Below are 11,073 nucleotides of genomic sequence, written 5' to 3' on the forward strand. Positions count from 1 at the left end.
AAGCACGCGATGCACTCTTTCTTGCTCGTCTCAGATCGGTGTCACGACGGGTAACCCCTGACCGTGACCATCGACCAAACGAGCCGTGTCCTGCACTGCAGCATCAGAGGAAAAGAGGCACTAGTACTTGGTACCGCCGACTGCCGCTAACTCCAGCCAATGAGTTGCAGCCATGAAGCGACCAACGAAACGCACAAGCGCTTGCATGGCGCTGACAGTAAATATGTTTTGACTTTAGACAGACAAGTTCATTTTTAGATGATAAACGTCGCAATCTACACCACTGCTACATATATATGGGGTTACAACACAGATCCAGCGGACAATCTGCCCCTAACCGTTGAGATAAACTCCAGGTTCCGGTTTGGCAGCAAGTTAACTGGTTAAAACTGCTTGGCGCTCAGGCCTGTACAGCGAGATCAGCCGAGCCGCAGCAGTTCAGGCGTACACTATTCTACAGCATCCATGTTGTGTTGTAGATTAGGATGGGTGTTGTTGCGCTAGCTTTGGATGGGTCGCCGCGTAAATCGACGAGGTTGGTTCGGTCTTCAAGTGGGAGAGGAGATGCTGCACGTCGGGCCTAAGCATGTCCACCACTTTCCCGCACAATGTCAGTATCTCCACTTTAGGTTTGCTGGTACTCTGAACCGGGCCGCCTTGACCTTCGTACATGACGGCATGATGCCTGTTTTCGCGACGAGAACATAAGCTCATATGAGAAGCTATACAGCGAATTAACGATTGAGCACAAAATGGGAAAATACATGTAGTCCATGCCCGAGAATTTTCAGCGAGGATTAGGAGTATCTTACAGGAAGTCAATGATGTCTCCAATTTCTGATGCAGGCACATGAGGTGAGGCCTGAGAGTTCTTCCCAAACACATCCCCCAACACACTGAACAGCAAAGCCAGTGTCTGCAGATCCCGAGGACAAGAGAAAATTAGTACAGAACAACAAATAAACTGTACTTCATACAACAATGTATCGGGCCACCGGTGAAGCCAGCAGAGCAGGGGCTGGTGGAGTAAAGAAAAATGGTGTTTCTGTTAGTGCGAAAATGATGAAAACTAGCAAATATAGCAAAGAGAGGATGTTGTGGGTCCTGGCCACTTTTAGCCTGCATGAAGCTCTTCCCATGGATGAAAACATCCGGTCGTGGGGAACAATCAATAACATGCGTTCATTTATTTCGTTCAGAAAGCAAGGGCACACTTACAGCTCAATTGTGTCAAAGACACAACAAATCAGACAAGTGTAGGGCCTAATGATATATGACTGCGAGCCTATATGAATGCACGAGAGGAACTATTCGAGAGTCATTCCGTAAGAATCCTAGAAACTCATTCCCTGTTCCAAACATATATATGGAAAACATTCCTATAGGATTGCAGTCTTTAAATAGCCAAAAAATACTACTCCCTCCGGTCCATATTACTTGTCGCTGCTTTAGTTAAAGCAGCGACAAGTAATATGGACCGGAGGGAGTACATTGGAAAGAGGCTAGCAGTGCTTTTTCAGTGTGAAGTTTCTGAAACAGAAGACAGAATAGAAGCCATGTTGGAACATGATCTTGCTTTGATTATTGAGATTACAGGTGTAACATATATCGTAGAAATTTGTTCAAAACAGCTGTAAATTTGCTCTGATTATTGAGATTATACATTCTCTTAGTAACTAGAAGTACAAAGGGAAAACCAAGCATACCTTCATGAATAGAGGTCGAGCAAAGGCTAGACGAGGCAATAAGGGGCCCAATATGCGGAAGGCAATTCTCAACATGGCAACTGAAGTCACTGGCTTGAGATGTTTGATGACAGTATGCGAAGATTCCAGCCACTCTTGAGGAAGATTGCTAAAAAATGAGTGTAGAAGGGCCACAATGTTACCTGCAATCAAGGCAGAACAAACATATAACTAAAGCACAAAATGGTATAAGTGTATTAAATTAACACTGAGCTGAATGGGCCCAAATGTTTAGGCTGAAATGGGGTAAAAAGACAGTAAACAAAAATGTCTTACGGTACCTATGGCTGTCGATGTACTGTCTTGAGAAGCCCATGTTGGGTCCAGAAGTGCGTAACCGACAGCTGAGTTAAGCTCTTTCACAGGTCTCGAACTGTCAGAAAGCCAACGACAATCTTTTATGATTCGAGCTGCTTCTGAGTAAAGTTGCATGTGGAATTCTGGTGGGAGTTGTGCCAGCAAGAAGCCACATGCTTGAATCATCAAAACAGACAACTGCTGACAAGAGTAGCCACTTCTAGAAACAAAGTTAGCGCTGATTCCACTTGCCGAAATGTTTGCTCGGCTGGCACCTGCAGACTCGGCACCGGCGCCTGAAGGAGAAGTTGGCAGCCCAGAATTTTGGCCCAAACCACCAGACATTCCTTGACCAGTATTAGACTGTATAAGCATTGCTTGTACATGAGCTATTAATTGAACTAGAGAGGACACTATTTGAGAAGCTGGCACAGAGAGTGAGAGAATCTCAATAGCTGCTGTTTCCAAAACAAGCTGTGTGTATGACCCAGGATCCTGATTTTGATAAAATGCCCTCTGAGCATCAGCGTTACTATTTCCACCAGCTTGCGTAGATGCGTGAGGCTTGCTGAAATTTGTGCGTCCGCCAGAAGCATCTGCTGGGTTTGATTTGGACTTGCTACTCAAAGGAGGTATGACATTATTAACAAGGCCTAGCAAAAGGTTGGCAAAATATTCTGGTGGTGGGCAAATAGAAGAATTTGAAGACCCTAAATATTGAGCAAAGGATTCCGAGAAAGGAGTCTGTAAAATGATCACCATTAGTATGAATAGAACTGGACAGCTAGAAGAGTTTCCAGAAAAGAGTAAACAGGGGTTTACCTTGGTGGTAACACCCAGCACGTTGAGGATCCGGACAATTAACTTGCTTGGAAGATGACCATAGAAGTATGCAAGAATATCCCGCACAAATGTAAATCTCAGTGGGTGGAAAGCGAGAAAGGTAGAATAAAATGCGAGAACCCTGTCCGCAATATCTGTAGCATCATTCTCAATAAGCCTATAAATTATCAGCGGGATGACTGGAAGCAAGCGGGCAGCAATGTCATCGAAAAAGGGAGGATAGCTGCATTCACAAAACAACTATAGTGAATCAAGCTTCAATAACTTTTGCACAGAAACCCAAAAGGGCAAACTATACCGACAGAAATATGATTTAAAAAGTCAAATATACCCAAATCAACATAATATGCCATGGTACAAGCCTACAAGGTAATATAAACATAGAAAGTAAAGAGATATATGTACCAGCCAGGGGATTGAGGCTAGCACCCCCTCTGAACCGGAGCAACATATTGTTAAGGGTGGAAACTAGCACCAGATAATACAAATTATCTGATGTTCGTATTCAAGAAAAGGCTACTACGGGGTGAGATATCTGCATCCGAATCAGAATCAAATCTGGATCCTGACAATATGGGGACTTAATATCCAGATATAAATGCGGATGTGGCATTGGAAAAAGACGAGGATACGAATTTTCAAAATCGAATGTATCAGTGTCGGAGTAAAAACTATCCAGCTCCCTGACCCAGTGCGGCTGTCCCCTTAGATCTCAGCCCATTTAGCAAGGAAAAGCCCAATAAACAAAGTTTAGTGCCAAAACTCTGGCATCAGACACCTCAGTCGCATCCCTTGTCAAGCAACTTGCACGTCGCCCTCTTCACACTAGTGCCCTCCATGCGACTCTTTTGCTTTCTTCTCCACGCAGGCACGCTCCTACTCCTTTCAGCTTCCATCGCGCACGGTAATAACATGACCATACAGTAGTAATCAATCACGTCATGGTGTTGCTCTTCAGGAATCAGGATGCATGCTTAAAGAGCTGGACAAAAATCTACCATGCGCTTAATTATGACCCACACTTTTACAGATAAAATGCCAAACTAGTTTGCTGCCTAGCTCTAAGACTTGTTAGCTGGTATATTGTGCCGCTGGAAGCCTTGAACAACCAAAGAGATCAAGGGAACCACTGTTCATCATATGTCATCAATCAACAGCAATATCAAGTGCCCTATAGTGTGTCGTCAAAGTTTTAGGATATTTAACCTCGAAAAAAAATTAGGATATTTGTATTCAAATAGCACCCGAGCTGTCCTCGTGTTCGACAACATCCGTATTTGCATCTGTACTCGTTTTGAAAATATGGAAAAGAAACTGGGAAGAGTACCATCTAGTCAGCATCCAATCCATTTCCACCCTACATATTGAGACTATTGCCACTGGCCCGAGCAGCAAATTGGAAGAATTGTCGAAAACTCAAAACTAAACTTTGATCAATTTCATTACAGTGTATTGTTTTTCTACCACTAAACCTTGCTTTATTAGTTACTCCCTCCGTCCCATAATATAAGAGCATTTTTGACACTACACTAGTGTAAAACTGCTCTTATATTATGGGACGGAGGGAGTACTTACAAAGTTGAATCATGAAAAATGCACGCAACTTAAAACATCAAGATGATTTTACAAACAAAAAACGAATGCAGAAAAAAGTAGATATGTTCTTTTACCGGGTAAAGTAGATATATGATCCATTGCTAAAGTAAATCCTAATCACAGCAATACGTAGAAAAAGGCATCTTACATCCACCCTTAAGAATGTTCAGGAAGTCTATTACTAGTGGCCATATATGGTTGGGAATAGGACAAGGGTTTACCAAACCAGCGAGATTCAGATAAAAACAGGGATGGTTCAATTTAAGGCTGGGAAATAAATGGATAAGTACTTATCTACCCAGAAACGCCCCTGACTAAAGATAAACTAAGCCCTGTACGCTCGAATTTATCTACAGATCCAAATATATCAGACTGTACCAGGCAATCAGATTAACAAGCAAATTGTCAATCAAATAGCTAGTTGGTATTGCTATTCAAAAGACAACTAAAGGTTAAAAATGAACCTGCTTTACGCATGTTTTCAACGAATATGTTATATATCATTCAAATTCCAAATGCATAATTGCATATTTAACTAAAACACTGGACTTGAATATCAATTAAAAGATTGCACTTACCGGTCCTTCCATGAAAGATGGTTACCAAGAGCTTTCTGGAGCTCAGCTCTTTTTGGAGGTTGATTTTTTAGCCAATGCTCAGGTGAGCGAGAACTGCAGAATGCTTTAATTCTGTGCTGAAGTTCAGGTCTTTCAAGCAGACTTATCTGTAATGTTAAATTTATCATCAAAGCAAGTCCAAGCTTTAGCATACACAGATGAAGCAACTAGTCAGTTTTAAAATGTCAAATCCGTCCGAGTACAATGCTTTCTAATTACCTTGGTATACACAGACAAAAATCTAGTTGTTACTTAGAGTAGAAATTAGCCAGCTCAGGCACTGGTTGGTACTCAAAAGACCCTGTTTGTTTGGGCTTGTGCTTCAGCTTGTGGTGTTTCTAACCGTCTAGAAGCACACGCTCAACAAACACCTGTCGGCTTTACACTGGGGTGGAGAAGCGCCACCAGAGTTGCTTCCCGCAGCCCCTTGCCAAACCTTCCACAGGAGACTTGACGTGGTGGGCGCACGGCAGATGCCAAGGGATGGCTAAAGAGAGGAGGAGGCTCGAGGGCGCTGGTGGACTCCAGAGGCGGGGTTGGCATGAGCGGGCACGAGACGCCGGACATACCCAGGTTCGGGGCTCTCCGGAGAGATAATACCCCTAGTCCTGCCGAGTGTAGTTGGATGATTGATAGTACAATGTTGCTCCTGGAGCTGTATGGAGGAGGAAGGAAGCTGGCCAAGGCTTGGGCTGCTCCTTCTCTCCGGTGTTGCTGTTTTGTGGCTAGTCCTATGCTTACTTGCTCTTCTCTCGTATGTGTTTTCTGTTTGCCCTCTCGCTCGTCTCCCATGATCATGGGCTCCCGGGGGGTTTTATAGTCCAACCCCCCGGGGGTACAATGGTAATGTTACAAGTCGGTGGGTCCGTATTGCCGGTGTCCGGGAACCCGGGCTGGGTCCCGCTGAGGGCTTGTGGTTCGCCGGGTTCCCCTAGGTGCGGGCCCCGCATGCCTAGGGGGACTGTGCGCCGTCTTGTCGATCGTCAGGGCGTAGCCGAGTCGAGTCGCGTACAGTGCTCTCCGTCAGGTGGCCGCTTGCTGTCGTCAGCGATGAAGGCGGGGGCACTGTAGCCACGCTGGCCCTGGTTAGCGGGTAGGTGAGGGGCACTGTTGCCACGTTCCTGCTGACCAGAGGCATGGGCGGGGCACTGTTGCCTCGGTCATCGTTGACTGAAGTCTCGTCCCCATCATACGGCCTGGATGGGACGGGAGTTGACCCGCGGCTGGATTGCGTAGCACGCCACGGGTGGTACTGGCTTGTCGAGGAGGCTTTGGCCGTGCCGGGTTCGGCTGTCTTGCGCTAGTTGTTGGGGCCGAGTCGGCTAGTCTGGCCGGCTTGCGGGGCTTGGCCGGGTCGAGCGACCCGGCCAAGCGCGTGACGGTATTGAGGGGCGGTGCCAACCCCGTTGTTTTTTGAACAGGATTCGGGTTCCGTTGCCTGCCCGGGGTCCATCCCCCGACAGTAGTCCCCTAAGCTGTGAAGGTCCGCCGTCTTCGGATGAGTGAGCCTTCGCGGTTCCCTCCTTAAGCAAGGTGGATTCTGCGAGCGCCGCGTCCGGCAACACCCACTCAGTGCCGGTTTTCTCGGAAACCGGATCGTGGCATCCCGGCCGTGGCGGGAACCGAGAAGTCCGGCGAATCTTGGGGCAATCCCTCGGGCTTTGCGCAGGCGCCACGTGGTGCCCGAAAGTCGAAGGGGCCTAACAGGCCACGCGCGTGACGGGACCGAGCGACGGGCTGGGGCCCGCCGCCGCGCGCCCTCGGCCCAAGCGCGCAGATTTATTGCGGCATCCAGGGGCCGGTTGCTCTTCCCCGGGCAGTTACTGCGCGTGTACGTGCGCACTTATTGCAGGGTAGTGGAACGGGCGCGTGCAGATGATCCCACTTCCCCCACTTCCCCACGTTCAAACCGAGGGTTATAAATCGGGGGACAGGGGGGCGGCGGACATTATTCTCGCTCGCGCCCTCCTGTCCCTTTGCTCTCGCTCCGCTCTTTGCAACTGACGCACTGCGGCGCCCGCTGCTCCGAGCAGAACTCCTTCGCCGTCCATCTTCCTTCTTCTTCCTTTGATCATGTCGCTGCCATCGGGCTCCTGGATGGGTTCGAATGTCACCTCCGAGGACATCACCCAACTCCGGGCGACGCAGCGCCTGCCGCGGGAGACGGACGTCGGCGTCCGCCTGCCACGCGGCGAGCAGAGGCCTCGGACCGAGGGGCGGGAGCGCGTGGTCTTCCTCACGCACTTCGAGCACGGGTTCGGGCTCCAGCCGCATCATCTTGGCGTCGGCGCCATCGTCCAGCTCTACGGCTTCGTCACCCTCTGCGAGGGGTACCTGGGGGTCGAGCCTACGATCGACCTCTGGGCGCGCTTCTTCTCCTTGAAGCAGCAGGGCCCGTCGGCCGAGGAGTTCGCCGATTGCGGCGCCGCCGTCATCTCGAAGCGGTCGGGGGCGGATTTCCCCAAGATCCCGCTGGAGGATTCTGCATCTACGTCTGCAACCTCGGTGCGGATCACATCAACCTTCCGGCCTTCGCTATCGCACCGCCGCGGGCGAAGACGAACTGGGGCTACTCGCCCAGGCGCCGTCGCAGGAGATCGTCAATCTCTGTGAGCGGGTGACGGTGATGAGGACTCAGGAGGGGCTCACCGGCACCGACCTCCTCGCCGCGTTCATCAGGTGCCGGGTCCTTCCGCTTCAGGGGCGCTCCTGCCTCATCGGCGAAATGGTCGGCCTTCAAAACCCCAACCGCATGGGGTCGACGCGGTTGTCCGCGGAGCAGATCGCGCGTGGCGTGAATGACATCTCCAAGGCCAACCTTGGGGAGGACTGGCAGTTCGGCAAGGCGCCGTACAGCCAGTCGAATCCGGCGCCGCAGGTGAGTGTCTGGTCTTCTTACTTTGCTGCCGCGCACCTTCTTATCCGTCCTAACGCGACGCGGGGGGTACTTCTGAACGCAATTCGGCATCCTTACACCCGGGCCCCGTTGCAGGTGACGCAGGTGGCGCCAGAGGAGCCCGCGGCTCATGGCGGGGAGAAGGCCGAGTCCGACGCCGGCGCTGGGCGTCGCGCGGGTAAGTCTCGTGTTTTTCTTCATGTGTCTTGAATTGCCGACCACGGCACGGAACGGTCGGTGCTGACGCCAGTTGTCGGTGTAGTGGCGTTGGGCGGGGGAGGCGGCGATGCGGGCGGAGCCGGGTCCTCGCGTGGGGCGGCGCCGAGCCGACCACATGGGAAAGACAGCGGTCACGCTGCGACCCCGGGCCCCGAAGCGCACGGCGGACCCGGCCGGGGCCGGGAGGCCGGCCAAGAGGAAGCGCAGCGGCGGGGACGGGAGGCCAACCCCGGTCCCGGTCTTGGCGGGGTAAGCTTCATCTCTCGTTTGCGCTCAGATTCTTTTTCTTGAGCTAGTCTTATTTCTTTTCTGCTCATTCTGTCTTCTTCTTCAGGTCGCCAATCGCACTGGCGAGGGTGGCGGCGAAGCCGCGGCCGCCGAAGGGGCCGCGTTCCGCAAGAGCCGGTCCGACCTCGCCGACCAGGCCGAGGTGGAGGGACGGGCCAACTCGGACCTCGGCCTGGATCAGAATGACGCCGAAGCCTTCGCCTGGCGGGACAGGAACCGGGCCGCGACGGAGCTGGAGGCGGCGTCGGTCCGTGCTTGGACCGACGCGGCGGCAACATGGGCGCGAGCCGGCGCGGAGCCGGCCTGGCGCGAGATGTCGGAGGGCACGGTGGTGGCGGCGACGGTCTTTGAGCCGTCGTCGGTGGGGCGCGGCCGTGGAGGCCGGGCTGAGGTGGTGATCCCTGACTGGGTGGTCGTGGAGGTGGCGGATGACACCCCGCCGCGAGCCGACGTGGTCAAGCGAGCGGGGGCTGATGGTGGTGGAGGCGGCGTCGTTTTTGAAGAGACGCTGCGGACGGCGAGGAGGCACCGCGGCGGCGGTGCCGGAGGCCACCCCGGCAGCTGGGCCGGAGACGGCGACGCAGGGCGTTCCGGCGTCCGGGTCGGAGACGACGATGCAGGGCGTCCCGGCGCCCGGGTCGTCATCGGCGCTGGGGGGCGTCGGAGGAGGTGCTGGCCGCGTCGCGAGCGGACAGCGGGGAGTACGCCTTGGTGCCCCGATAGGGAGGGCGCCGAGCTGCCGTGCCGCAGCTGGCGCGGAGCGGGGGCGCCGTTGTCTTCGGGCCTCAGACTCAGGAGGAGGCGGCGCTGGACGCCGTCAGTCACCGCCTGTGAGGCCGGACGTAACGGCTCGAGGCCTTCGCCCAGGCCGAGGTGGAGCGGATGCGCGACCTAGAGCGCGTCATTCTGGTAAGTCTTCTTGTAATTTCTTCTTTGTGGGGGCGCGCCAGCGCACCCACTGGGTGTAGCCCCGAGGTTCGGGCCAACTACGTAGTAGTTGGGTCAAATCTTTACAGTGTTGGCCTTGTTCTCATTTCTGCCTTCTTCAGCATCTCGACGCCTTCCGGATCGCCGCCTACAATCGTCTCCTGGGCAAGCACCGGGAGCTCATGGAGCAGCTTGCCGCCAAGGAGGAGTTCCGCGTCGCCGCAGGTATTCTTGTGCTCTTTTCTAGTGGGGGCGCGCTAGCGCACCCACTGGGTGTAGCCCCCGAGATTCGGGCCAACTGTGTAACAGTTGGGCCAAATCTTAAGTCTTGTTTTTTTCTTCTGCTGAGTCCTTTTTCGCAGCCGAGGTGCTGTCATGGCTGACTCGTCTGCTCCGGGCCGGTCATCGCTACGACCGGCTCGTTGTCGACACCGGCCGTCTTGGCGTCGAGGCGGCGCAGGCAAGGGCGGAGGCGGCCACGGCTCGGCGGTCTCTCGACGAGGCCAACCAGCTGCATGAGCAGCTGGCGGGTCACAAGGGCCGCCTCGAGGCCGAGGTGGAGCTCCTTAAGGCGGAAGCCGCCAAGATGGCAGAGGCGCAGCAGGCCCTGGTGGAGGCGGACCAGCAGCGCGGCCAGCTGGCCAACGACAAGGGCCGGCTCCAGGCCGAGGTGGAACGCCTGCAGGGGCAAGTCACCACGACTGAGGGGGCCCATCAGGACGAGGCCCGTCGCTGCGAGGCGGCCGAGAAGGCCGAAGACAAGGACGCCGAGCTGAAGGCGGCCCTTGCCAAGGCGGCCGATCTCGCGTCATCGAACGGGAGCGGCGTGGTACGTTGCTTGAGGCGCGGCACCTAGAAGAGTCCTTCTCCAGTAAGTGCTTTTTCTTGTCGTTTGCCGGGTCAGGATCCGGCCTTTCTTCCATGTTGCTCTTCTTCTAACTCGCTTCTTCCTTTTGCGGCAGGGGCCTTCTCGGAGACGCAGCGGCTGGCAGAGGAAGCTGTCCGCTATCAGCGCGACCCGACCGGCGTCGTTGGGTCCGGGACGGATCCGCTGGTGGCCTGGACCTTCCTGGAGATCGTTGCCGCCGCTGAGGCCCGCCTGCAGGTCCTGGGAACGCAGTTGGGGCGGTTGTCCCAGGACGGCACCGCAATAACGGCGGCCCTATGGCCGGACTCCGTCCAACCGAGCAGCTTCTCGCGCCTGGCGCGTTGGTTGGAGATGGGGCCGGACCGGCTTCCCAGGCCAGCTACATCGCCGAGTTCGCCTTCCACGACGAGTTCCATGCGGAGCGGACAGAAGACGGCAGGGCCGTGGACGGCGACGACTACGGCTTGCTCCTCCATGATCCGGAGGGGAGCTCGGAGGAGACGGGCGTCTACCGCAACGCGGGTGCTGAGGAGGACACCGGCGCCTCGCTGGACCCGGAGGCCACCAGGGAAGAGCCGTCGACGTCACGACGCGGCGCTGGAGGTGCCTGAGACACTTTGTGTAAAATTTGTTAAATAGCAAATCCACCCACCCACTGGGGGTTTTAGGGTGTAATGAACTCGGGTCATGGGCTTTTGCTTAAATACTTGTGTAGATGTCGTGGGTGCTTTTGCTTTTTGCCTTCCGTTTTTTGGACCGATTTCATGCGCTTTTACT

At 53.9% G+C, this 11,073-nt stretch overlaps 1 pseudogene; it reads right to left on the minus strand.

Annotated features, from left to right (window-relative positions):
* Window positions 1-201: 201 nt before the first annotated feature.
* Window positions 202-11,073, minus strand: part of LOC119317773 — a 27,963-nt pseudogene continuing 17,091 nt past the window's right edge.

Source organism: Triticum dicoccoides, chromosome 6A (assembly GCF_002162155.2).
Source record: "Triticum dicoccoides isolate Atlit2015 ecotype Zavitan chromosome 6A, WEW_v2.0, whole genome shotgun sequence".
In the NCBI taxonomy this organism is placed as follows: Eukaryota; Viridiplantae; Streptophyta; class Magnoliopsida; order Poales; family Poaceae; genus Triticum; species Triticum dicoccoides.